This window comes from Amblyomma mixtum, chromosome 3, assembly GCF_055824585.1.
Source record: "Amblyomma mixtum isolate Tamu chromosome 3, ASM5582458v1, whole genome shotgun sequence".
NCBI classification, from domain to species: domain Eukaryota; kingdom Metazoa; phylum Arthropoda; class Arachnida; order Ixodida; family Ixodidae; genus Amblyomma; species Amblyomma mixtum.
This window is the reverse complement of record NC_143014.1, coordinates 362,938,868-362,962,122: the sequence shown is the minus strand read 5'-3', so window position 1 is coordinate 362,962,122 and position 23,255 is coordinate 362,938,868. Positions and strand designations below refer to the sequence as shown.

The following is a 23,255-nucleotide window of genomic DNA, read 5'->3' as shown; positions in this document are numbered from 1 at the left end:
GTGGCGGCAAAGGAAAACCCCGTATCACAACTCCTGGTAAGAACGTTGCATAGTCCGTAAGGCATTGTTTATACGTACGAATTGTGTTCCTCTTCATATTTATCCTGGAACCACACTCTGTCATGCATAAATATGGCCGTTTCATTGATGCAGTGGACCTGTCGTGGCAGGAGACATCACTGTGATGATATGTCCACATTATAAGAGGAGCACCGATGGCGTTTAGTTTGTGTTCAATAAACACTGTTAAACAACACAGTGAAAAATCTTTAGATCATGTTGGCACCGGCGGGGGGTGGTGTTGGCATTGTTGCGAACTCCTGTGTAATTTTCAAGGAGTTAAGCCTGAACACTCTAGCAGCTGTCGCAGTAAGGGTTCTGTTCAAATGTCTGAATACTGTGGTTTATCCTTATCTTCTACCAAATAGTTGTTCTTCGGTAAAGGACCTCCTAGGCCTAGTCAGACCAACACCTTTTCTGATCCATGGAGACATGGAGGAAGGAACACTAAGGAGAGGCCCTTCGTATTCCCAATGCATTGGCGACAATGTGGCGGAAGTGAGGTCAAAATTTAGGCTTAAAAAGTCGGTCCACTAGCAACGTTGTCGTTGGTGCTAAGAAAACTCGGGCCACTAGCAACGGCGCGCGGTGTCGTTCCTAGGGGCCCGAGTGTTTCTCGGTGGCGGTGGACGTGATGGGCTTTCGGCACGGTGTGTTCGGCCTTGCGTGTCATAAAGTCTACATGCCTCGCGTCGTGACGTTACGCACGCATCTGGGATTGTTTTTAAATGCGGCGAATAACCGCTAATTTGATATTTTGTTCGTCAAACTTGGTGTCGTTACTAAGAGCGATCGATGCATTCAAATGAATCTCGCGAAAAAGTGGCACTCCGGAACCGCGCTTCGACACACGAAGAAGCGTTGATTGTTTTGATCAGCGAACCTTTGCACCTCACCAAACAGCACCGAAACGTGAAGCCGCTCTCGGCGTTGCTGAGCTGCGTTTCGAAGGCCACACGGCCTGTGTACGGTAGCCGGAGGCGGACGGTGCGCTGCGCTATAAACGGCCCGCAATTTCGTCTTTCTCGGCCTGGCGTCGGAAAAGGTTCACCGCACCTGTGCGCCGGTCTGTGTTTAGGTGCGTGTTTGCGGGGAGGGAGGTGTAGGAGTGTTGCGGTGAGCGGCGCGGTTTTTTAGCTACCTCTTTCTTTTACGAAGCGCTTGAACAACGTAGCGTCGGCGGGGTCTCTGTTCGTCTTACGCTCCTGGTGCTGGCATCGGATCAGAACGGCGCATTTCATCCTAGCTGATCTTTTGCGACCGATCTGTGCGTCGACATTTTAAACTACTCACGTGTGTCACATCTGATTGAGTAAAAAGTAATTAATTGCGTCTTTTGCTATGCCGGTATGGTATTGGTGCGGAAGTTTTGGTTGACAAGGATAAATTTGCTCCGGAGTGCAGGTACGAAAACAATTAGTAAGCAACCCATGCACGTGCTAAACATATACACCTTTAAAGTGTGCACTAGTAGTACAGCTACAGTGAGCATAATTTCTTTTTATATGTGTGTCTTCTGCAGCACATCTAGAACACCGTAATAAAAATCTCACTCAAGGACTTTCCAGCTCATGAAGTGAATTTCTTTGCATAAAATCTGAGCATTATGTGCACGTGCAACCACTGCAGAACACAGCATTATTCGAAGCCTTGTGTAACAAGGTACGTCTTGGGATAGTGCTGCTAAGCGCACATATGGGCTATTTTATTCATGCGTCTTCATCATATGCAGTGCACATCCAATGCAGCTTATTTTTCCCTTAGTTCCAAGCACGGTCACCTATTTTCTGCTGGCTATAGTCTAACGAGTATGGCCGACATAATATGCAAAGTCTTTGTCTTTCACTGCAGTGGTTGTTTAATATCTTCAATTGTCAAAGTAATGCATTGAGCACAAATGCATACTGGTCAAAAACATTTGTTAAGGCTCATTCAAGCAACATAAGGAGCCACTGAACACGTATGGAGTGTAGTGCTACAATATCAGTATGTCACTATAAACATCGGTACCCGACACTGAAAGTAGAACAAATTTTTCGGGTAATATATGCAAGTATGAATGTTAATTGTTGGCTGTCATCTGCAGATATTCTGTTCTAGCAGCAAAGTGTTCATAAGAGTGGCCTGCAGACATTTCATAATTTGAAGGACAACACTTGCTACCATCTGCAAACACAGTTTAAAAATCTAGACCATGTATGTTTGATGCAGCCAGGACATAAGTAAGCACTAAAGCTAAATGTGCGGTGTACAGTCATCCTAGTGAAGCAATGATGGTGTAGAGTGAAAATATGTATAGAAAAAAAAAATGCCTCAAAAGGCGTGTTCATGAATGCATTACTCTACATGAATATAGGGGGTGGGGGCGCATCCTCGACTTTGACGGAAGAAATCTTGCTGTCACCTGCAAACACAGGATGACCTCCTACTAATGCAAGAGACAGAAACCAAGGCAATGTATACAGAAAAAGGGAACGAATTAGCACTGGGATAAAACATGTGAAAGTTTTCAGACATGAGCAAAGCAATAAAGTGCACATGCCTGTTTATATTCGCCTTATTTGCTCGAAATGCTGCACAAGACTTAAAGAAAGCCAAATGCTTCTTCACTGGCTGTGGTGATGCAGAGGGTACAGTATTCAGCTGCTTAGCATGAGTTGCAAGTGTTATCTCAGGTTTAGCATTCACATTTCATTGGCAACAAAAAGCAAAAATGTCCATGGGCTGAGAAACACTGTAAAGGCCCCAGATGGGCGACATCAATTGGTGACAGGTGTTCAGTGTGGCATTTCTTATAGCTAAAACACAGCTTCAGGATATGAGCTCCACAAAAAAAAAAGACTACACAACTGTGCATAGACCAAATGTGTTTCCTGAAAACACATAGTGAACAAGGGAGGCTGTAGCTTCAGGGTTTTTGCCAGCTGTAGCTTCAGGGTTCTTTTTTGTAATTGACAGACTTTTATTTCTTATTACAACGCACGAACACACGAACATTGAAGTCTCCAGCTTGGGCGAAGTATGTTGTGCACTATGTGCAGATAAATAGGTGCCACACATCACCTGCGAGACCTTCTATTCATTGTGTGCTTCCGAAAATATTTCCACTTCTGTAAACCTGAGGCCCCTATGGTATTTTACAACAGCCTCATACGCCAACAGGCTGGCCATCTGCCTGTGTTGGCCTTGTGGCACTTGCCGGAGAGCGTTCGCTATAGTGACACCGAACTCATCGCATTCATCTCGGTCCTTGTGTGGCCCGAGATTGTGTGGCCTGAGACAACACATTCAGAAGTTTCTCTTCGAGCGACGCGGCGCTACCCGAGCTACCCGAGCCGCGCGCGACCGCCGCCCCGAAGCTCGGCGGAGAAAGAAGACAGTGGGCGCATTTGCTTTTCAGTCCCGGACTGTCCGGGACTACTTGCGGACTCGAGTCCGGTATTTGTTTTTCTCGGGCAGCCCGAAAGCTTCGCCCACCTGCCTGCATCGCTATAGCAACGCGTTCGTTTTTAGCCTATGGCAGTCCGCGGGTTGCTTGGGGCTGCTGAGAAGGCAGCAGACGATAGCTGCGCGCCGCGCTGGCAGCCATATTGAGTTAGACTCCGTGTGCATTTCGAGTACTTTTCGTGTTCCTGGAGGTCGATATCATGCGTTAAACCTTCACATGAGCTCCGTAGCTGCTCTCTGAGCCATCGAAAGACTTTTTGTTCTTGAATCTTCGTTTATATTCTTGAAATCCACCGCACACGGACGCGCGTTCGAAGCTGCGAGCGCGTATTGTTTGCTCGTATCGTCAAGAGGTTCTCGTTCGCTTGTTTTGCGACATGCTGTCTGTACACTTACCTGAAAGCATCGCAGGTGAACCACTCGTATACTGGAGCAGCTATAGAGCTTGTTGTCAACATTTTTGCGAAGGCTTTCGTCTATCTGCCTATCCGCAACGAGTTGGGCTACTTGGTGCGAACTTCGCCGCAAGCAGTAGCGGCGAGCATACCTCCGAAGCTGAGTTCTGTAATGCACCTACGCTAAGCTGACAGTACAGTCTTTAAATCGACTCAGTATCATGATCGAGCGCACGGCGTTGCTTCGGCGTTGCTTCGGCGTCGTGGTGGCCGTGGCTTGCATCGTCTGCTAGCAGATGACAGTGGGCTTTTTCGATTATCCGCGTCTGGCAGCCCGCGGGTTGCTTGCGGGCTGCCCGAGCGCGCTCGATTTTCGCGGGTTGCTCCGCCCACTTCCGGTGGCTGCCCGGAACGCGTTCGTTTTTCTCTGGCAGGGCGGTTTCGGGCTGCCAGCCGGCAGCCAGTCTCGCCAGGACGATTTTATGCTGGCAGCGCTCGGACAGCTAGCAGACGACAGAGAGGTGTACGGTAGCGGGAAGCTCGCGCGGCCATTTTTATAAGGACTAGAAGGACCGCGGTTCTTCATGCGATGTTTTGCGCGATGCAGGCGCTTGTTTCGACTAGGCCACGGTGCATATCGGCTGTGTCACCTGCAATGGCACCTTTTGCGGTAGTTCTCGCCGTTTATTGATATGTTTTGCGTGCGTATGCGCGATCATATTTCGATCGTCTCACCGCCTCGCATACTTCTGATTCACAAAATATTTCGGCTGTTAATTTCGTGCGCCCGGCGGATATTGCGATGGTGTTCGAGGCATTTCACGAGAGCAGCCGGATTCCAGTTCCGAGTACGCGTTCAGACGCGCGCATATATGCATGTGCTGAACGTGTTTTACGAAGTGTTGGTTGAGCGCGATACGGGATCGTATGGTCTTCATTGCGTTTGGCGCAGTGCAAAAGTGGATATGCTTTGAAAAACGCTTGACTGAAACATGTCCTTTATTAAAAGCCCTCACGAGCACATTGCTCGAGACATCTCTGCGGGCATATATGTGGCCACACAGAATTGTCGCGCCGACCAAGTGCTGATTCTGTCGTCGCCAACTGTTGTACAGCTTCATGCTCGGGCCTTCTGCCACATATGCTCAAAATATCTGAGAAGTACCGCAGGCATGCACCTCCTCGCGTTTGTCTCATTAAAAAAAAATAGAAAAATGAGCTCTAGCGCTGATCGTCATGCAAACACACGCGGAACGTGTGGCGCCGACACGCAGGGCTTTATTGTAGCGCCTTTCATTCAAGTACCAGTTCTCTGCTATAAATATTACAGAAACGATACGCAGCTAAATTTATACACTGCACCCGCTTGTTCTAGGTGGACGTTCAACAAGCTGATATGCGCTTTTGCCGAGATTATGCGTTCCTTGCCCGCAGCAAAAGCCGGCGGCCGACAGACTACAGTTGAACGAACGTATCCCGATTCTATTCTGCTTACAGCTTACAGGAAGCAGGTTATGAGCGTAGAAATCGCAACAACGACAGCAGAGTCCTCCAGGGTCGATCGTCGGCGGTCATACCAATCATATATACTTACTGCGTAGTAAGCAAACACGCAATAATCCAAGAGTACGGCTTGTCGTTTGATAAACAACGCAGGGGCAGTTTTTCCGTCCTATGCTTGAAGCTAGGTATGAGGTACACAGTGCACCGAAGGCACACGCTCGCGTTGTCGTTGCCGATGTATACGAGTGCGAGCTTGATCAGCTGCATGTTCTGCAGTCTGCGGCACGCAGCCCTCAATAACTGCAAGTCGTTGTTTTCGATACCAAGCAGCCTATTTCGACCGTACGCGTGCGTAGCAATGAGACGTAGAACGCGAAGCTAGAGAGAGCATCTGCCCTCCGTGATCCGCGACTTGCTTGCCGCCGTGATTGCCGGCAGGCTGGTTCCGGTGGCCGCCAGCCCACGTGACCATGATGCGTTTTCCTGTCAGAGACGAACTTGCGGGCCACCAGCGGGCTGCCCGAGCGCGGTTAATCGAAGAGGCCCAGTGTCCGTGTACAGTAACCGAGGGTAGGGTAGCCACCCTACCGAGGGGGAGCCCGGCTATGGCGCCGAGTTCGAAAGCAGCCTATGGCAAGTAGGTCATGTGACCATGAGGCTGTTTCCTGTCAGAGCAGAAGCCGAGACCTGTCAGCAAGTAGTCCAGGACTGGAAAAACAAATGCGGCCAGTGAGAGGCGAGCCAACTTCCGGTTGCGAGGCGGCTTCACAAAAAGTGACGTCAGGGCCTCTCCTTCTTTCCTTCCTCCATGCATGGAGACTGAATGCTCATGCATTGGAAAACAACTGAACAGTTACTTGGCCCAAGAAACAGCATCATCTTAAACAACGGTTAAGCGATGCATTTTAGCACCGCAAACAGATCTTACTCTACATTAGACCTATCATTTGCATCGTCTGTATTGTCCCTGCATTTTTCGTGGAAGGCAATACAAAAACTCGTTTGGTAGTGACAGTTTTTCCCTTCTTTGAAGCCACAACTCCATGCCCAACGCCGTTTGTTCGGCCCCGTGTTTGGAAGCTGGTTCATGCCAAGTGGGATATATTTAAAGAATATTCCTTAATCACTCACGATGATCTTACACATTTAACCATAGATAACGAAAGTTCTGCGGTCACAATGATAATCATCGTTGCAGCTTCAAGGTCAATACCCTGTTCCAGTGGACGTCACCGGTCTACGGTAGACCTATTCGTGCGTCTTGGACCACAGGCCCGCGCAAATGGCCAAAACTGTCTGTTGGTATTTTTTGATCTAGAAAGGGCATACGACAAGACCAGCGGGTATGGAATCCTTCATGACCTTGTCAACACTGGAATTGCCGGGACAATGCTCTGCTGTATTGAAGGCTTTTCCGTACCTTTTGAGTCCAATTGGGAAAAACTATTTCTTATGTGTTTCTTCAAGAAAATATTGTGCCCCAGGTATCCTGTTGAGTGTGACGCTTTTTCTCTAAAAATAAATTCGGTAACTAATATCATCCCTCCTGGTGTGCAGTACTCGTTGTATGCAGATGATCTGGAAATCAATGCTACATCATGGAACTTTGCTATCTGCGAAAGAAAAATTTAAACAACTGTCAATCGCCTAACCAAGTGTGCGGATGAAAATGGCTTTAGGTTCTCTCCGGAAAAAAGCAGTTTCAGTCTTGTTCTCACACACACGAGGCCTGCTTCCACATCCATCCCTGCATCTCAATGCAAAAACCATCTTCGTAAAAAGGGAACAAAAATGTCTTGGTTTGATTTTTTACTCGGAACTAACATTCGGACAACACATCAAGCAGCTGAAGCTCCGCACTCAGAAAGCAATAAATATCCTTGAGGTTTTTCCCAAAAGACGGGGTGCGTACAGGGTGTGCTTACTTCCACCTATATCGGTAAATGATTTGCACAAAGACGGCCTACGGGTGAGTTTATTGTTCAGCCGGACCATCCACATTGAAGGCTCTAGACCTCGTGCATCATTTTGGTTTAAGGATTACTTTAGGCGCATACCGAAAGTCACCTATTGAAATTCTAAATGTGGAATGTCATGAAGCATCCTTGAAATAGCGAAGACTTTTTCAATTTAATTTCAAAAGGCATTTTCATTGCCGGAACACCCTTGCAATCCTATTTTGGAAAATACACGTCAGACGACTCTTGCCAAATTAGACAAACTTCATACCAACCATAGGAATCAATAAACCAGGCCACCGAATCATGTCAATTCAGAATTTCTGTAGAGCATATGTTCTTGTATGAAAATGACGTTGCACCCTGGGTGTGAACGCCCGTGCAGTGTAATGTTGAATTGGCCAAGTACGATAAGAAAGCTGTACTGTTGGTACACAAAATCACGACTGTGTTAGTGCAGCTGCTGTGCAAAAGGGTGCAGCCGGCTGTGCCATTTTATTTAACCCAAAAGCAAGCGTGTACACTTCTGAATTGTGTGGCATATTAACAGCACTGGACGAAATAAGTAATCAACACAGTAAAAATGTAGTAATATACACAGACTCCAGAAGTGCTATGACTGCAGTTAGCTCGACATAAAGATAAAAAAACCCTCTTTTACTCTCTCCTGCAGGCGTCTGTCATAGCCTGAGTTGCTCTGGGATGTTAAGCCCCATAATCCAAGCCATCTGTATCCTGCAAGAAACTCCATCACCTTGCGGTACGCGGGTACAGTGTACACTTCTCCTGGGTACTGAGCCATGTTGGGATTTCATGAAACACTCGCTCAGTCCGTCGCAGGTAATGTAACCACAAGCGATGCCAACAAAATGAAGATGCCGTGCCACGACTAAAAAGGAGCAATTAAGGGAGCGCTGAAATAGAAATCGCAGGTTGAATGAAACAATGAAGAAAATAATAAAATGCACCTCTTAAAGCCAAACATGAAAGAATGGAAAAAATGGAGCAGATTTTATCAAGTCATACATTGAAGTGTACAAATCGGGCACAGAGCATTAACACAGTAATTTACTGATAGGGAGCAGAACCACCAGAATGCAAGCACTGCAAATGCCTGCTTTCAGTCATTCACATCCTTTTAACCTGCCCATTTTATGAAAGACATCCTGATACTAATTTTGCAAACCTTTACAAATATCGCGTTTCATCCTATCTCGTTTGTCACGTGATCAACCTGGTATCCTCTGCCAAAGTTATGCAATTTTTAAATCAGACTGGAATTATAAAGTTTTTTCTCTCTCATATCACATCATCTAAAGGGCACCCTGTCACAGACAAGGAGGCGCCGTAGCCATGAACGGTGGGAGGCAACTCCTCGCCCTCTTGCTCTTGGCAAAGCCTCCATTTCAATGTTTTTACCGCCATCTTTGCACCACATTTTATGTATTAATATTTAGATCTCGTTATTTTGTTCCTGCCTTTTACACTGGGTAATTTAGTCTTACTTCCTTATTGAGAGTACCGTTTGATAATTACATCATTTTCACATAAACTAGATTTAGATAAACATTGCTTTGGCGCTTTTTTTTGGCCTTGTCACCCTTGCGCCAATAAACTCCCAACTAACTAAGTTACCCCACAAAACCAAACCGAAAGTGTAGCCCTTCAAGTACCTCATACGGAGGTAGACATGGAGCGCGGCGTGGTCGTCGAGCAAGGTTATTCATCCGCTGCATGCCCACTATCAGGTTCTAAAGTTTACTCGAATCCTTCGTCGGCACGTGTTCACGAACGAAGAGCTCCGGGGCAAGTCTGGAAAAGGGGCTGAGGCCCATTAAAAAGTTCCATCCAAGAATGGAATGGATCCGGTGCGACTCAAGGCTGTCCTAGCTATTGGTGCGCTCACTATGACTTGCTGCGTGGCACCGTGTGGCTGCAGCGCTTTGTGAAGGTACGGGGGCGCCTATAAAAAGCGTGCCTGAAATGTAAATACTCTACCATTCCAAGCATCCGTAGGCTGCCTGCGTCGTTCGCCATCACAATCTCAAGGCGCCGTTCTTGCCACGTACCGGCGCGTTCAGTTGTTTGCGGGACCTCTACGCTGACGCGGAAGTCTCAACTACAAATTTCTAGCCAGCGTGCTAGAAACGACTAGTTCACGATAGGTACAATTTTTTTTTTTAGTGGCAGCGCATGCTACTGAGCCAAGCATTTTTCATTGACCCTAAGGCAACTAAACACAAAACCAGACGGAACTATGCATTGCGTTTAGAAACAAAAAGAACATGAAACTAGAGTCGCTCAAGAGCGTCCATTCCTCCATGGTCGTGGATAGCCGAATGTATTTTCGGGACGGTCAAAGAGTTTCGGCACGGCTCGTGTCACCCCGAATGTCGTAATATGCTTCTTCAGCTGCGTTCAGTCTTTGCAGGACGCAGAGTCCAAGGCTTCGCTCGCCCTACGTCACTGAAGCCGTTACGCACTAATATCCTCCACCCAACTGATCACGCGTCTTGCATGGTGGACTGGGCAGAGGTGTTTTTTCATGTTTCCGTCAAGGAACCGACCATTCGAGAGGTACGGTATCGGTATATAATCGAGGATTTCGCAGTATTTGTTAGACGTCAGGCTACCTTCAGTTCAGTTGAGTTGACTCATACTTTTCGGGACATGGCTACCCATGCATTCACCGTAATTTTTCTACTTGCAGCCGCACCCTGAATATATTCTTGTTCGTGAGACCCGAGCGGATGCCTTAACGGATGCCGTTTAGAATGATAATAGTGAATCATGCCAATTCCTTGGTCGATTTTTTTTTTGGTATTGCCCTGGGAATGAAGCAGGGAGTAACGGGGAATCTACAACTTGGGTTAACACAGCATAGACGTGGGCTATCGGTAACTTGGGTTCACACAGCAGACCATAGACGTGCGCTGTATTGCAACAACTTATACCAAGAAAAATTACGAAGCAGCAAGGACAAGCAAGACGGTTGGTCCTATTCGTCTTTCTCGTCGTTGTTCGCTGCTAACTTGCGCGCCTACGTGCGATGAACAGACGACGTATGGTCATACAACTTTATTTTGCCCCGCATTTCACTCTTCACAGTCGTCTTCTATTTCCAAAACAAAAAACAGAACCAAACATCACACACGTCACCCCAAGAGCATCTTTGGGTCATTTTTGTCATCGATAGTAAGCACCGATAAAGAACACACCACCATAAGTTGCCTTCATCGATTTTCGAGCCCACCGCTCCTTGTTAGTTCATCTCTGCGTACTCATAACACTCACTGCATTCATCAAATTTTCTGATTTCTCTAAAGACATCCACAAAGTACTTTGATTTTACACGACACGCAACAAAAAGCAGGAACTACCTGTGGAATCCGCTGTTTTCTAGCAGGCCGTCATGTTCACACTTTTCCGTCGTCAGCGTACCCTCACGGAAACGAAAGTGACTGAAGAGCAAGAGGACGCTTCTTATTTTGCTTAGAATTGTTGAGTTTCAAGCATGGTTTGTTAGGGAAATAAAACATTGTGCATTTTATTCATGGCCTGTTTACATCAAAACAAAACGTTAGCCTACGGTCTCTTATCGTGCAAATAAATGCTTCCGAGGCGAAGTTCTACTAGTAGCCACCGCAACCTTGCTGCTGATTGGTTGAATCCGTGGTCAGCGTCTCGTGGAGACATTTCGTTGTCATGCTATGGGAACTGAGAGCGACTCGTAATTCGACCCCAGAAGTAAATGTGCTTGGCTATCGGCACTGCCATGCCCGGCCTGCACCGCAGCTCTCCTGCGCTGGCGAACACGAGAGCGTAGGGAGCATGCTGTTGAACATGGAAGGGTCCTGGAGATAACTGACTCGTTCAGCCCCGCAGGTCCCGGCTCCGAAGGACGGTGTCGAACTCCAATATGGAGGAAACTGTACAGAAGGTCGAGATGGCAGTGCTCCGTTCACAAAACAACATCCCGTTATATAGGGTTTGGGTTCCCGAGAACCCTGACTGGGGAATAAAGTTCGGAGAACAATGACCAATCAGGTGGGCAGATGTAGACACTGGTGGTACCCACATCAGGGGGCGGTGCTGGGCTCTCTCGCAGCTAGGTTGATGGGAAGGGGAAGACAGTCATCAAACACAGAGGCGTCACCTTGACCACTGCGGCAAGTCTTCTGTGCGATGCCTCTGCGGGAGAGGAGTCTCCTGCAGTTTCCCTGCTGGTGAATGAACGTCCTCGAACTTAGAGCACTGCACGGGCCACAATCTGAGGCCCAAGCCCGGCCCGGGCCCGAGACCTGAAGCCCAAGCCCGGCCCAGGCCCGCGGCTTCAAGCCCGGGCCCGGCCCAGGCCCGCTAAATTATCGCTCTAGCGAGCCCGGCCCGGCCCGTGAATCCCGGACTGAGGCCCAGCCCGGGCCCGGCCCGGCCCGTATCACAGTAACGATTGAGGTACGCTGCTCACTCTGAGCAAGCACACTGCGACTAGACCGATAAGGAACTCGCCGACAAAGGTTTTGAAACCACAGTTTGGTTTGAAGAAAGTTGGTTCTTTTTAACCGAGAAGCAAGTGATGAAGAGTAGCGCTCGCCAGGCCCGTCTTTTGGACAGTGATCTCGTGTACGTGCGCAAAGATAAACTCCGAAGTTCCGAGAGCAAAATAAAAAGGGCTGCATACGAGCGTAATAGACTTTTCATTCCCCCATGATTTTCATCAGTTATACTTTGCCGCCCGCGAAGTATAAACATTAAACCTGCCTAGCAAGCAGTGGAATGACATTTTTTTAGTGAACGCGATCTCTCAGGTTGAACTCATAGCCGAACTATTCGCCTTTCAGCAGAAACGAAAAGCTAAAAGGCTTGTGTATTTCGCGGTGTGTATCTGAAGACTATAAGCGTCCTAAACTTATATGTTCTTCCCGAATGCATTTCTAATAGTGTATAGATATGTTTTGGGATGACGAACGATCAATGGCCATTTAAGGCAGGTTGAATTTTACTCTTACTGGTGGAGCAGAAGATAACGCGCGAACCACGTGATAACTTATAGGGCAGAACACTTGTCATGACAACCAGGCTGAAGAAGCGAGGAGCGATAGATATGGTTATGAGATGAGATTTACAAACTCTCGCGAGCTTTTGTGGCTATTTAATTTACGAGATGTTCCGGTCACCTGATCAAAGAAAACCAAACGCGCTTTAGTTTGTAAATTTTCTCTCATGAGAAAAATATAGCTATAAAATAAAAGCTATGTTTTGGGGCTGTGAGAGACACCGAAGCAAAGGGCTCCGGATCATTTCGACCGCCTGGGTTTTTTCAACGAGCAATGATACTACAAAGTGCATGGCTGTCATGCTTGCCGCCTAAATAGAAATGCGGCCGCGAGGCTAGGAGCAAACCCTGGTTCACCGGCTCAGTAGTCAAGAAACTTGGCCGCTAAGCCACCGCGGCGCGGAAATAGGGAAATAAATAAGTCAGTGAATAAAGCTTAGTTTTTTCTCAGCGCGTAGTATAACCAAAGCTCATCCGTGTCGCTGCTCCAATGCTGCAGTTGTGTACTTCACTCTGCAATAGTGAATGAATAGTCAGACACCAGCCGTTTCTGTACAGACCGAAGGCCGGCTCAGGTCCGCAACTAAGCCCGAGCCCGGCCCGGGCCCGCAACTTCAGGCCCGGGCCCGGCCCAGGCCCGGCAAAACAAATCATGTCCCGGCCCGGCCCGGCCCGCGGGCCGGGCCGGGCCCGGGCTTTCGGGCCGGCCCGAGCCCGTGCAGTGCACTACTCGAACTCCCCCGCTGGATGACCAAAGCATGATACCTCTGTCGAGGACACAGCTGTTTCAATTAGCAGCCTCAGCCTGACCTTGCGTAGCAACACACCGTCTGGCGACCCGAGGACAGACTTGGCGACACTACGCCGCCGCCATCGTCTGCTTCCGCCGCTGCTGTCGCCAGCCCGCACCGCATCTTTTCCATGCGATGAGTCACGTCCGGTACTAATTCTTCCGAGGTCCGTGTTCGCCGATCTTAACAGCTCCTCTGCGGCCCGAAGAATCTCGAATGGCCAACGTTCACCACCGCTGGGCAGGAAGAGATGAGGCTGGAACCGAGTTAAAGGGCTGGTTTCCATAACGGTCATCCAAGCTCGAACAATCAACAAAAAAAGGCATCAGTGAACTGTTCCCCGCGACAGGGCACTGACCCACAAGCAAGTGCTCGGAATTTGCCAAAGACCCACCAGGCTTCCCACAGTTTACTAAAATATGACTGAATTTTGGCGTAAATTTTGTGCCGACAAATCGAGAAGTGCCCCCTTTGAAATGGCCAAAGACGGACTGCTCAAAAAAAAAAAGAAGTGAAGAAACACAGGAAGTGCTGCTACTAAATTCTCCTACCTACAAGAATCGGCTGAAGCCATCAGCATTTCCGTGCGGTTTTCCCTTCTTGAATTGCACCGTGAAATTTGCTTTTGGAATGCAGTACTCCGTATAAGTAAGCGACCATTTTTGGGAGACAGTTGTCATAGCCACGTCAGAGACAATGGTCAGTCTCAAAGGCGAACTTCGCGCCATACAGGTAACCTTGGTAACCCGACAACTGCTGTGCCGCCCAAACGAAACTCGCGCAATCTTTTTCTGAAGCGCTGTACGCTTCCTGTCTACAGGTCAGCTTGCGGCTGACGTACAGAATCGCGTGTTCGTCGTGGTCGTCGCCAACTTGGCTTAAAACGGCACCCAGTTCTCTATCTCTAACGTCACACTGGACTAAAAAACTCCCAACCATAGTGAGGGGTCCGAAACAAGGGTCTAGACATGAGCGCATCCTGTAGGGGCTCCTGAAAGAGTTTTCTCTTAGCACTGAGATAGGAAATCTCAGTGCAGGTCAGTGAGGCTCCCTTCCGTAAGGTGTCAGTCAAGGAATCGAAGCTCCATCTACGTGACTCTACATGTAGTTCTACGTGAGCTGCACTCCTGGAAGTGCCGTTATCACTTGGTAGCATGGGAAATCGACACCTATCATTTCCAACTCAGTGGCACCATAGCCTTTTTCTAAGATAAGGAAAAAAAACGGTAACATTCGATCAACTCAAAGTTTTTAAACAAAGCAGCCTTTCCCTGCCCGATTTCACTTGCACAAAAAAAAAACAGTGCAATAAGAAAAAAACAGCTTCGAATGGCTACGCGGGGGTGAAAGCTGACTCACCTCCGTCGCTTTGAAAGGATTAGTCTTTCAGACACGGCCACCGGGGTCGCGCTCTGACTGACTACTGCTGTCAACTCGTGACAAAAGGCTACAGAAAAAAATGATCCCTGACTCTCACTCTCGTTTCCGCGCCCCCTCCACGCTTTCGGACAACCTTTGTAGGACCAACAATTTCGATAAGCGACTCTGGACGACGAGCAGTGAGCAGCGCGAGAAGGTACCCTTTTTTCTCGCCATAAGCAGGAAGCTAGGCAACCCTTTCGCTATGCGCGCTTCCTAGAATGCGGTGCCAAAAGTGAAGCATGAAACCTTCCCAAGGGCGCCCGCCTAACACGCCTGCATGCTTTGTCTCGGTTGTTCGACCCCTGCTCTCCCATGCGCTGAGTGTCGCGGAACCCGGCGCCCTCTGATTCGGGCCGCGTTGCCTATTTTCTGTCTGCCTTTTTGTTAGGACGGTGCGGTATAGCCTTTCTTACAGGCCGATGCCCCTTGAAGCGTTTCGCGCCTGCTTTGGTTGGAAAACACGCTGTTCTCTTTGCGTTACTGCGGTCAGCTTTAGAGCCACCTGCGTATGCCGCCTGACCAGCAGCTACTGCTGCACCTATACGAGGTGTAACGCGGGAAGGCTTCGCCTTTCCTTCTACCGCATGCCTTCCTTTGATAGCATTAGCAGCTGTCCGCACAACTGAACTTAGGGCTTCAAATTTGATCCGTTTTCTCTTGGCCCTTTTCCTTCTTCGCCTAGACTGTTCCGTGTGCGTCTCCTGAGCACAATTAGGTATCTTGTTTTTCAGTCGCACCCCGGAAACCTTCCTCCAATTCAAAACTGGCCTCTGTGCCTTCGCAGCAGAGTGCGAGCTCCAAGCAGCTGACAGGCGGACATAAAGCTGCCCCTGAGATCCTCAGCTCATTCCTTTGGGGGTTTTGTCCTCTTTATTCTTTATTCAGAGGTTACCCCGCAGCGCCCATAGGCGTTACAGCAGGGGGGTTACAGCATTGAAAAAAATACATCCTCGTGGGTACAGCACACCTGCATTTCACTGAGTCGATTCCATTCGCCAATTGTTTTAACAAAAAAGGAGTTTGCGTAAGTGCCAGTCCTTGAGTGATACTCACGGATTTTGAGACTATGGTCTGTGCGCCTGGAAACATAGTGAGGCTCTTTCAGATAGGTTTCTCTATTGATACCGGTTTTATTATAAAATATTGTGTATAAGAGTTTAAGTCTTAGTTTCCTTCGGCGAGAAGCAAGTAGTTCCCAGTTGAGCTCATTCTTCATGGCACTTACGCTATCCCGCCTTCGGAATCGTCCTAAGACAAACCTGGCTGCACGGTTTTGGATTCGTTCAATGTGCTCAGTAAGCGTCTTGTTCGAAGGGTCCCAAACCGCACAGCCATACTCCAAAATAGGTCCAAAATAGCTCTAGCTTGTCTGTCGTTCTGAGTAGAATTTCTGCATTGCACTGCTCAGCTACAACTGAGTTCTCTTCTCTGGAAGTCTGGCTCTTACGCTGCTCAGCTACAACTGAGTTGCCTTCTCTAGAAGTCTGGCTCTTACTGCTATCTGTTTGTTCGGCAGCCTCGCCTTCTTCGAGCGCCAGCATAAGCAAGGTAGCCTCTCCCGATCTTTTGTCACTGTTGCCACTGTGACACCTCAACTGGCCCGCGGTCACTACTGTCTAAAGGGTTTTCCTTTGTTTCAACTCGAAAACCTTTTACGGTAGGAATATCTCCCTTTTAGCGGTGCTGCCGGTCCGACGCTTGTATCGGCTCTGCCGAAAGGGTCCCGCTCTCAACAATTCCTACAAAGGTGTCCGTTGCCCTTCCTACCTCAATTGTAGGAGAATCCTCGTGTAGACGCTATCTCTGAATGCTCTCTCTTAGCATTGCATCTAACTACTCCGGACACGGTCTCGGATTCTGCGGCTTTCCTTGGACCAACGTACCGGTTGCACATGTTCTCTGCCACTTCCCTCGTGGTGTCACGATTTACCAACTCGGCTACGGTCACTGACATTGCTGGTCTTCTGATGGGGTTTAACATCCCAAAGCGACTCAGGCTGTTGGGATGTCGTTGTGGATGACTCCGGTAATTTAGACCACCTGGGGTTCTTTAAAGTGCACTCACATTGCACAGTAAATGGGCATCCAGCATTTCATCTTCATCAAAATATGACCGCCCTGACCAGGATCGAACCCGCTTCTCTCGTGTTAATGATTAGTGTCGACAGGTTGCTCGAGAAGAACAACCTGGATCTCATTACTGGTGGCAGAACCTGCCATCGCAAGGCCAGGAGTGCTACGAAAGCTCCCTACGATCTATGAATTCAAAGTAGACAATGACGAATTCCACATATATGGGAGCATTAACCCATTAAGGCTATCGCGTCGTAACATTTAAGGTGGAGCTTAAATTTCCCCTCCAAATTTCCTTCCCATCTGCACTTTCACTTATGTCAACGAAAATTTTTCAGTGCCAGGGGTTCAGTAAGCATGAGTTCATAACGAATAAAGGTTTGACCTGGTTGAAAATTTGCACACAATAGCTGCATGTGCCCAGAAGAAGGAGAAAAGCAATGTGTGCTGCAACAAACTACTCGTAGACTTGTGCACTACTGCATGACATTCAGATGAGTGGAACAGTACATGCATGAAACTGGAATTCTTTTTCTCCAATCCTTCCTTTTCATGAAGAGTACTCTCCAGCTGATTTAAGAGCCTGCTTCGAAGAGTCCAGCCCTACATGAGTACGCTTTTCTATAGCCACCTTTTCTAAAAGAGAAAAAGAACGAGTTAATTGTGAAAGGTTCAATTAATTCTGTTCATTTCCTGCAGCAAGGACCATTACACCGCAAATTCACTCTTGAGATAAAAAGGCCTGGATACTTGTTATTGGAGCACCAACAACGTGTGAACAGCTGAAGTTCTATCACATAAGCAGACCACAGCCGCAAGACCACAGTTCAAACTGACATTGACTGTGCAGCCAACTTTTGCAGCACGCAGTTGCTGCAGTGAAAGTAGATACTATGCGAATCTACAAGAGGGGCAGTGTCAAAGAACTAGAGAATTATACCCATGTTGTTGACCCTCCAGCTTCCACTGCACCTTTCCAGGCTCCGGCAGAGTCCACAGACCCCTATTTTTTTACAATCCAGCTAGATGTGGATATAAGTGTAAGTAAAGTTTTTTGCACAGAAAATATGAAAGGGCAGACATTATTGTGGTTCTTTTGCCAGGCAACGTTTTATTTCAGCATCTAAAAACTCCCTAAGCTGAGGTGGTGATGACAAACAACAGAGTGGGGACCATGGTGGAATTCGCAAAGCCGGAAGACATGGTGGAGGTCGCCCGCGAACAATGTCTCTCGAAGCGGCTACTGAGGATGGGCCAGCAAATACGGTATATCTCGTCCAACTTGAAGCAAAACAGTGGCTTCTTTCCAACAAAAGTGCAGTGATAAATCTTAGGCCCAGAGGCATAGATCACATCAGTAGCAGAAGGTGCATGTTCGTTCCGAAGTTAGGAGATAGCCATTCTGAAGTGCTAACATTGTGGCAACAAAGCGTCACTTGGCCTCCCAAACACAGATACTGCTGCAGAAGAAAACAACTGCAAGATAGTCATTTAGCTAAGCCAGTGATAGCAACACAGTAGGAAACGTGGTGGAACTGACCAAGCTAAAGGACAATGCGGAAGTCACCCGCAAATGTAGTCTCTCGAAACGACTACAAAGCGTGTACCTGGTGCAGTAGCTCAGTGGTTAGGGCACTCGGCACTGAGCCAGAGGATCTGGGTTCAATGCCAGCCACAGCAGCCACGTTTCGATAAGGGCGAAACACAAAACGCGCCTATGTGCAGTGCGACTGTGGTGTATATTAAATTGGCGCCTTCCCACTACGGTGCCCCTCATGGGCTTCAGGAAGTAAACCCTCCCAGTTTACAATTTTTGTAGATATCGTGAAGCAACGTTCAGATAACGAGTGCACTCAAGTTGTCTGACCGGGCTTGTGATTTTCGCCATGATAACTGTGTGGCGCAATGTGTAGCCATACACATCAAATTGCGGCATTATGACTACATTTGGTGTAGCGACACAAGCAAGTTATTTTTAAACATTTCGTCTGATGTGGGGGCATAAATTACAAATGTACTGTTAAATGTATTATTTTTTGTCACCAATGATATAAGTCGTTTAGCGACACTTGCAATTCATGTATGTCATTGTTGGCTAACATGTCGGCCAATTTCTCCCATGCACTGAATTTTTTGGCATCTGAATTCTGAGGGTGTGCAGTTGCCTAACATGTCGATGCAAATTGTAGCCTAGAGTGGTTACAAAGTCAGTAATATTCTTATTACCCCAATGGTTTGACGTGCACGGACAACTTGTCACGGTGACATTAGAAGAGCGACTTAGATATGTAACGAATATTTCGTTTGGTTTTGTCATGTTAGCGGTTATGATCCTTATCGGTTATGACGCCACTCAACGCATATAGACCCATGGAGCTTTCAAATTCATAACTCTTCAAACAAAAATGTATGTCCACAGATTTTCAATGTGGATACACATTCTGTTTCAGGGAACCACAATTCAAAACAACACCTCTGGATGCATTGAAAATGTCATTTGAATGCCCGATATAATCCTCACTCCTAGTTATCTGCAGTTTTTTTATAGATGGCATTGGATGCTCAAATACAAATTGTTCCACGCCTTCCCCCAATGAACGACCATAAGCATGGTTTGACAGTGGCAGATAGTTCTGCAGTGAATGAGTGGTTGCCTAGTAACTTATATACAAACTCATTATAGTAAATGGGAGTGTCACTCTGAGGCTTAGTGCATATTTACATTCGACGGCGCTCGGCTCCGCTGATTCGCTTGGTGGCTGTCGGTGCGGCTCCGGGAATTGCGATGGTAGGCCTAGCTCCTCAACATGCTCGGCAGCTCTGTGCAATCCGAGTTCCAAGAATGGGCAGAGGTCCTGGTTGATGTCTTAATGCAGTGATGCAGTGTGCAATGCACATCCGCGGTTTTCTATATCACCGTTTCAGGGCCCGGCGCCGGTTGTTTTTCGCCACAATTCGTTGAAACCGCGTCTTGCTTAAGACGCAGTTGAAGCGAGTATTGCGATGTTATCCATCGATACTAACAAGAGGAAAGTAGGCACATATAATTCAAAATATTTTAAGCAAAGACGTAGGTTACTTTTCAGATTTCGTACTTGCGATATTGAGTCGAACTATATCCTTATTTTTTCAAGATGTTGCGTGAAAAGCCAGGCAAAATTTGCGTAAAGAAGAAGTCAGGGCCGCTCAACCTCTTTAAATGGCAGCGCGGACAGTAGCACGGATCTTTATACCCCGCTGCCATGAAGCGCGCGCTAGATTATATATTTTGGTTCGTGCGTTTGACATCCCAAAGCGACTGAGGCTATGAGGGACGCCGCAGTGAAGGACTCCGGAAATTTGCAACGCCTGGGGTTCTTTAACATGCACTGACATCGCATAGTACACGAGCCTGTGTGGGATTTCACCTCCGTCGAAATTCTACCGCCGCGGCCGGGATCGTCTTTCGGGTCAGCAGCCGAGCGCCGTAAGCACTGAGCCACCGCGGCGGCTCGATTAGAGAAAGATTCTACAGCTGTAGGTGCATGCACGGACTCGATACGCTGGTCAAGCCTGCTGTGTGTGCAGGAGTGAAATTTGCATTTTCGGTCGCTTCCGACACTTCATTCGCTTGCTCCCAAACCTGGAAAAATGGCTTTGTTGCGAAGCAAGCTGTTGGAGCGTGACACAATGATAATAAAATCAGACGGCCTGAAGCGTTTTCACAACACTGTCGCACGTTCTGACTATTTTGGAAAGGCGTCCCTCCTTCACGATAAAGTAGCTACGTTGTCCAATTTTTTTTCACTGGCTTTCATCGCCCCAGATATCTAATCTAGGAATCCTTCAAAAATAAAGCATTCGCACGTCAGTTTTTATTGGTAGGGAGTATTTCTGCTGCGCAAAGAAGCATGGACGCGCACAAGACGTATGCGGGCGCGATCGCACAACATAATTAGAAAGCAGTGCATAGGACCTTGCAACAACTGCATGATCCAGCTAGGAGTGCATGCTAGGTCTTCTAAAACTTATTGACACGTAGCAAACAATGCAGTAATCGGCATTGGTTCTTCGAGTGCATTTAGTTGGCCACGGCACGAGTTATCAAGGCTTTCAGATGAGCGCACTGAGACCTCATGGCCACGATTTGCCGGCACATTAATGAACGCGCTTCGCAATTAGAATACACACTCGAAGGACACAGGCGCAGGCCTGTGTTCCTCCTTCTCTTTGCCTTCTCTATTACGTTGTTCAAGTATGCGGGTATATATATTCTCGTCCTACCGACTATCCGCTATCGGAGAGTTAATAAATGCACGACATCGGCTTATACCTCGATCGCATGGCATTTAACGAACGTTCGGAGAGCAAGAAAAAAAAATAGAAAAGAGAAAAGCTGGAACGCGCCCGGTTCTGGCACGCATCGTAGTGTCTTTGCATAGTGGACAGCGTAGCGCAAGTCTGCATCGGCATTTCTCTTTTCAAACGAAGCGCAACGGTTTTAACCCTACGCTGGGCCACGGTTTCCTTTTGCGAACCGAGCCAACATGGGGGACTTAGTTCTCGAAGCGCCGAGATATGGCGCTGCGCGCATTCCGCATATCGTCGTTTGCACGTCTGCGCTTACCCGACGGCGGCAGTCGTCTCCTCGGAGGGGGGGGGGCACACGTGATGTCTAGCTCCGTGCGCTGGCCTGCCTATCCTCCTCGTTCTCCTCCCGACGCCCTCTGGACGCCGTTTTTTTTGTGATCTTTGTTGCTGCGAGTGTCGACTCAGCAGCGTGGACGGCGGGAAGCGCAGTGTGTGGTGCGCGAGAATGGCGTGCGGTCGTGCCTGGGGCAGTGCGAGCCCTACTCAAGTGCGCGAACAGGAATTGAGTTGTAATTGCACTATACGCGTTGTTCATTCTCAGTAATTTGTGTGTGCGTCGAGCGTTCTTACTCGCTCCCCCTACCGTTTTTGTCTTCTCTAACAAGCGAGACCTAAAACACAGGAACTTCCGGTCCAACAAGATTCGTACTTATTACATGACATGCTCGTGCAAGCTACCTCAGCAAATTTCCTATGGTTGCCCACTGTTCCAGAACACCGAGCTACCTTCCACCTACGTGCGTATTAATCTCCCTTCTCGCTGGCCACGGGCGCTGCCCGCCTATTTCTGGCGCTTTGACTTGTGCATCGATCGAGCATGTCCAATCGGTGCTCATAATGGTGATGTCCATCCTCACATTATTACATCTCCCTTCGCTGTTTCCGTTGTTAGCGGCCTTGGCGACGGACTAGTGCGCATTACGCCGAAAGAGGCGCCGCATTACGCCTCTTGGACTCGCCCGGCACACGCCCTCTCAATCGCAATGCTGTAAATACTCAGGTCATTGTCCCTGAGGTTGTTCGTCGTCGTCCTGGCTCTTTCGAGCGTTAGTCGATATCTCGCGCCGCTTCTGATGTTTACAGGTCCTGGCCGCCCAGGCGGCCTATACTGGCGAGGGCTTCCTCTGCGTCTGCGGCCTGGACATCGATTCGCGCGAGAGTTCACCTCCCTACTACGTGCATTTTTTCTTTTCTTCCAGACAGTCATTTCATGCCGTTTTGTGTATGCTTTTTTCCTCATTATCCGCAGATTGCACCGCACTACTTTGACATCTTTTTTTTTCTCGCTGTTTTGCTGTTGCCACCATCCTGTGGGCTGTCGGCTTCCTTCAGGTTTTTCCGTTGAGCTCCGCAACAACTGGTCTGTACATACGTTTTGTACACACCGGCATGTGATTCTGCATTTTCTTGCGTTCGTTCCTTACTAAATATAATGTAAATTCTTGTTTTTGTATTTTATTGTGATCTTTTCATATTTTTTTTGTTGCTAGTGGATTTGTTTTTGCTTACCTTCGTGCAGCCTTTTTTTTTCGTTTAAACATAGCCTTTATTGACAAAATGCATCGTGAGTTGGTACGGATCGCAACTTTACCCGTTTTTATTCGTTTTGGGGTTTTCCTTGCGTGACGCTGCAAGCGCGTCGCGTCACGTCAAGCCAGTGAAAGCAGGCACGGGCGCGCCACTTGATCACGGCTCGGGCGAATGCGTCTAGTTCGTGGTGGGGAGCAAAATGCTGAGCATTCCTTGCTCACATCTGTCCTATATCAAACACTCATGGCGGACAGATTTTTCGTGAGTAATACTTTAATTGTTGTTTGTATTTTTATTCTACCATTTTTATGCCACCTCCAACCACCAGGTGCCACAGCAGACGGCTGCACACATAACCGGAGTGTTTGCAGCCGCTTGGGTGAAACCGTTGGGCCACCTGTGTGTTCTTCTGTTGAACGGATTCTGGCGCGGAACGTTAATCTTGCTTTCCTTGTGGTCCACTTTGACGACTGAGCGGCATCGTTTCTTGGTGCCATTGCCCATCACGCATTCTACGATCACTGCGACCCATTTCACTTGTTCAAACGAGCCTCCTGTGTCTCCTCCTCTATTACCTTCAAGACCCATCTCCGCACCTTTCCTCTCGGCCGAACCCTTCCCCGAAAAGGAGATAGGATACGCCGCGCTAAGCGCTATTTGTAGTGTTCTT

The 23,255-nt window shown here is 48.1% G+C and overlaps 1 protein-coding gene across 1 annotated transcript in view; it reads right to left on the bottom strand.

The window, feature by feature from the left end:
• Window positions 1-23,255, bottom strand: part of LOC149356605 (uncharacterized) — a 41,979-nt gene that overhangs the window by 988 nt on the left and 17,736 nt on the right. The window lies entirely within an intron of this gene.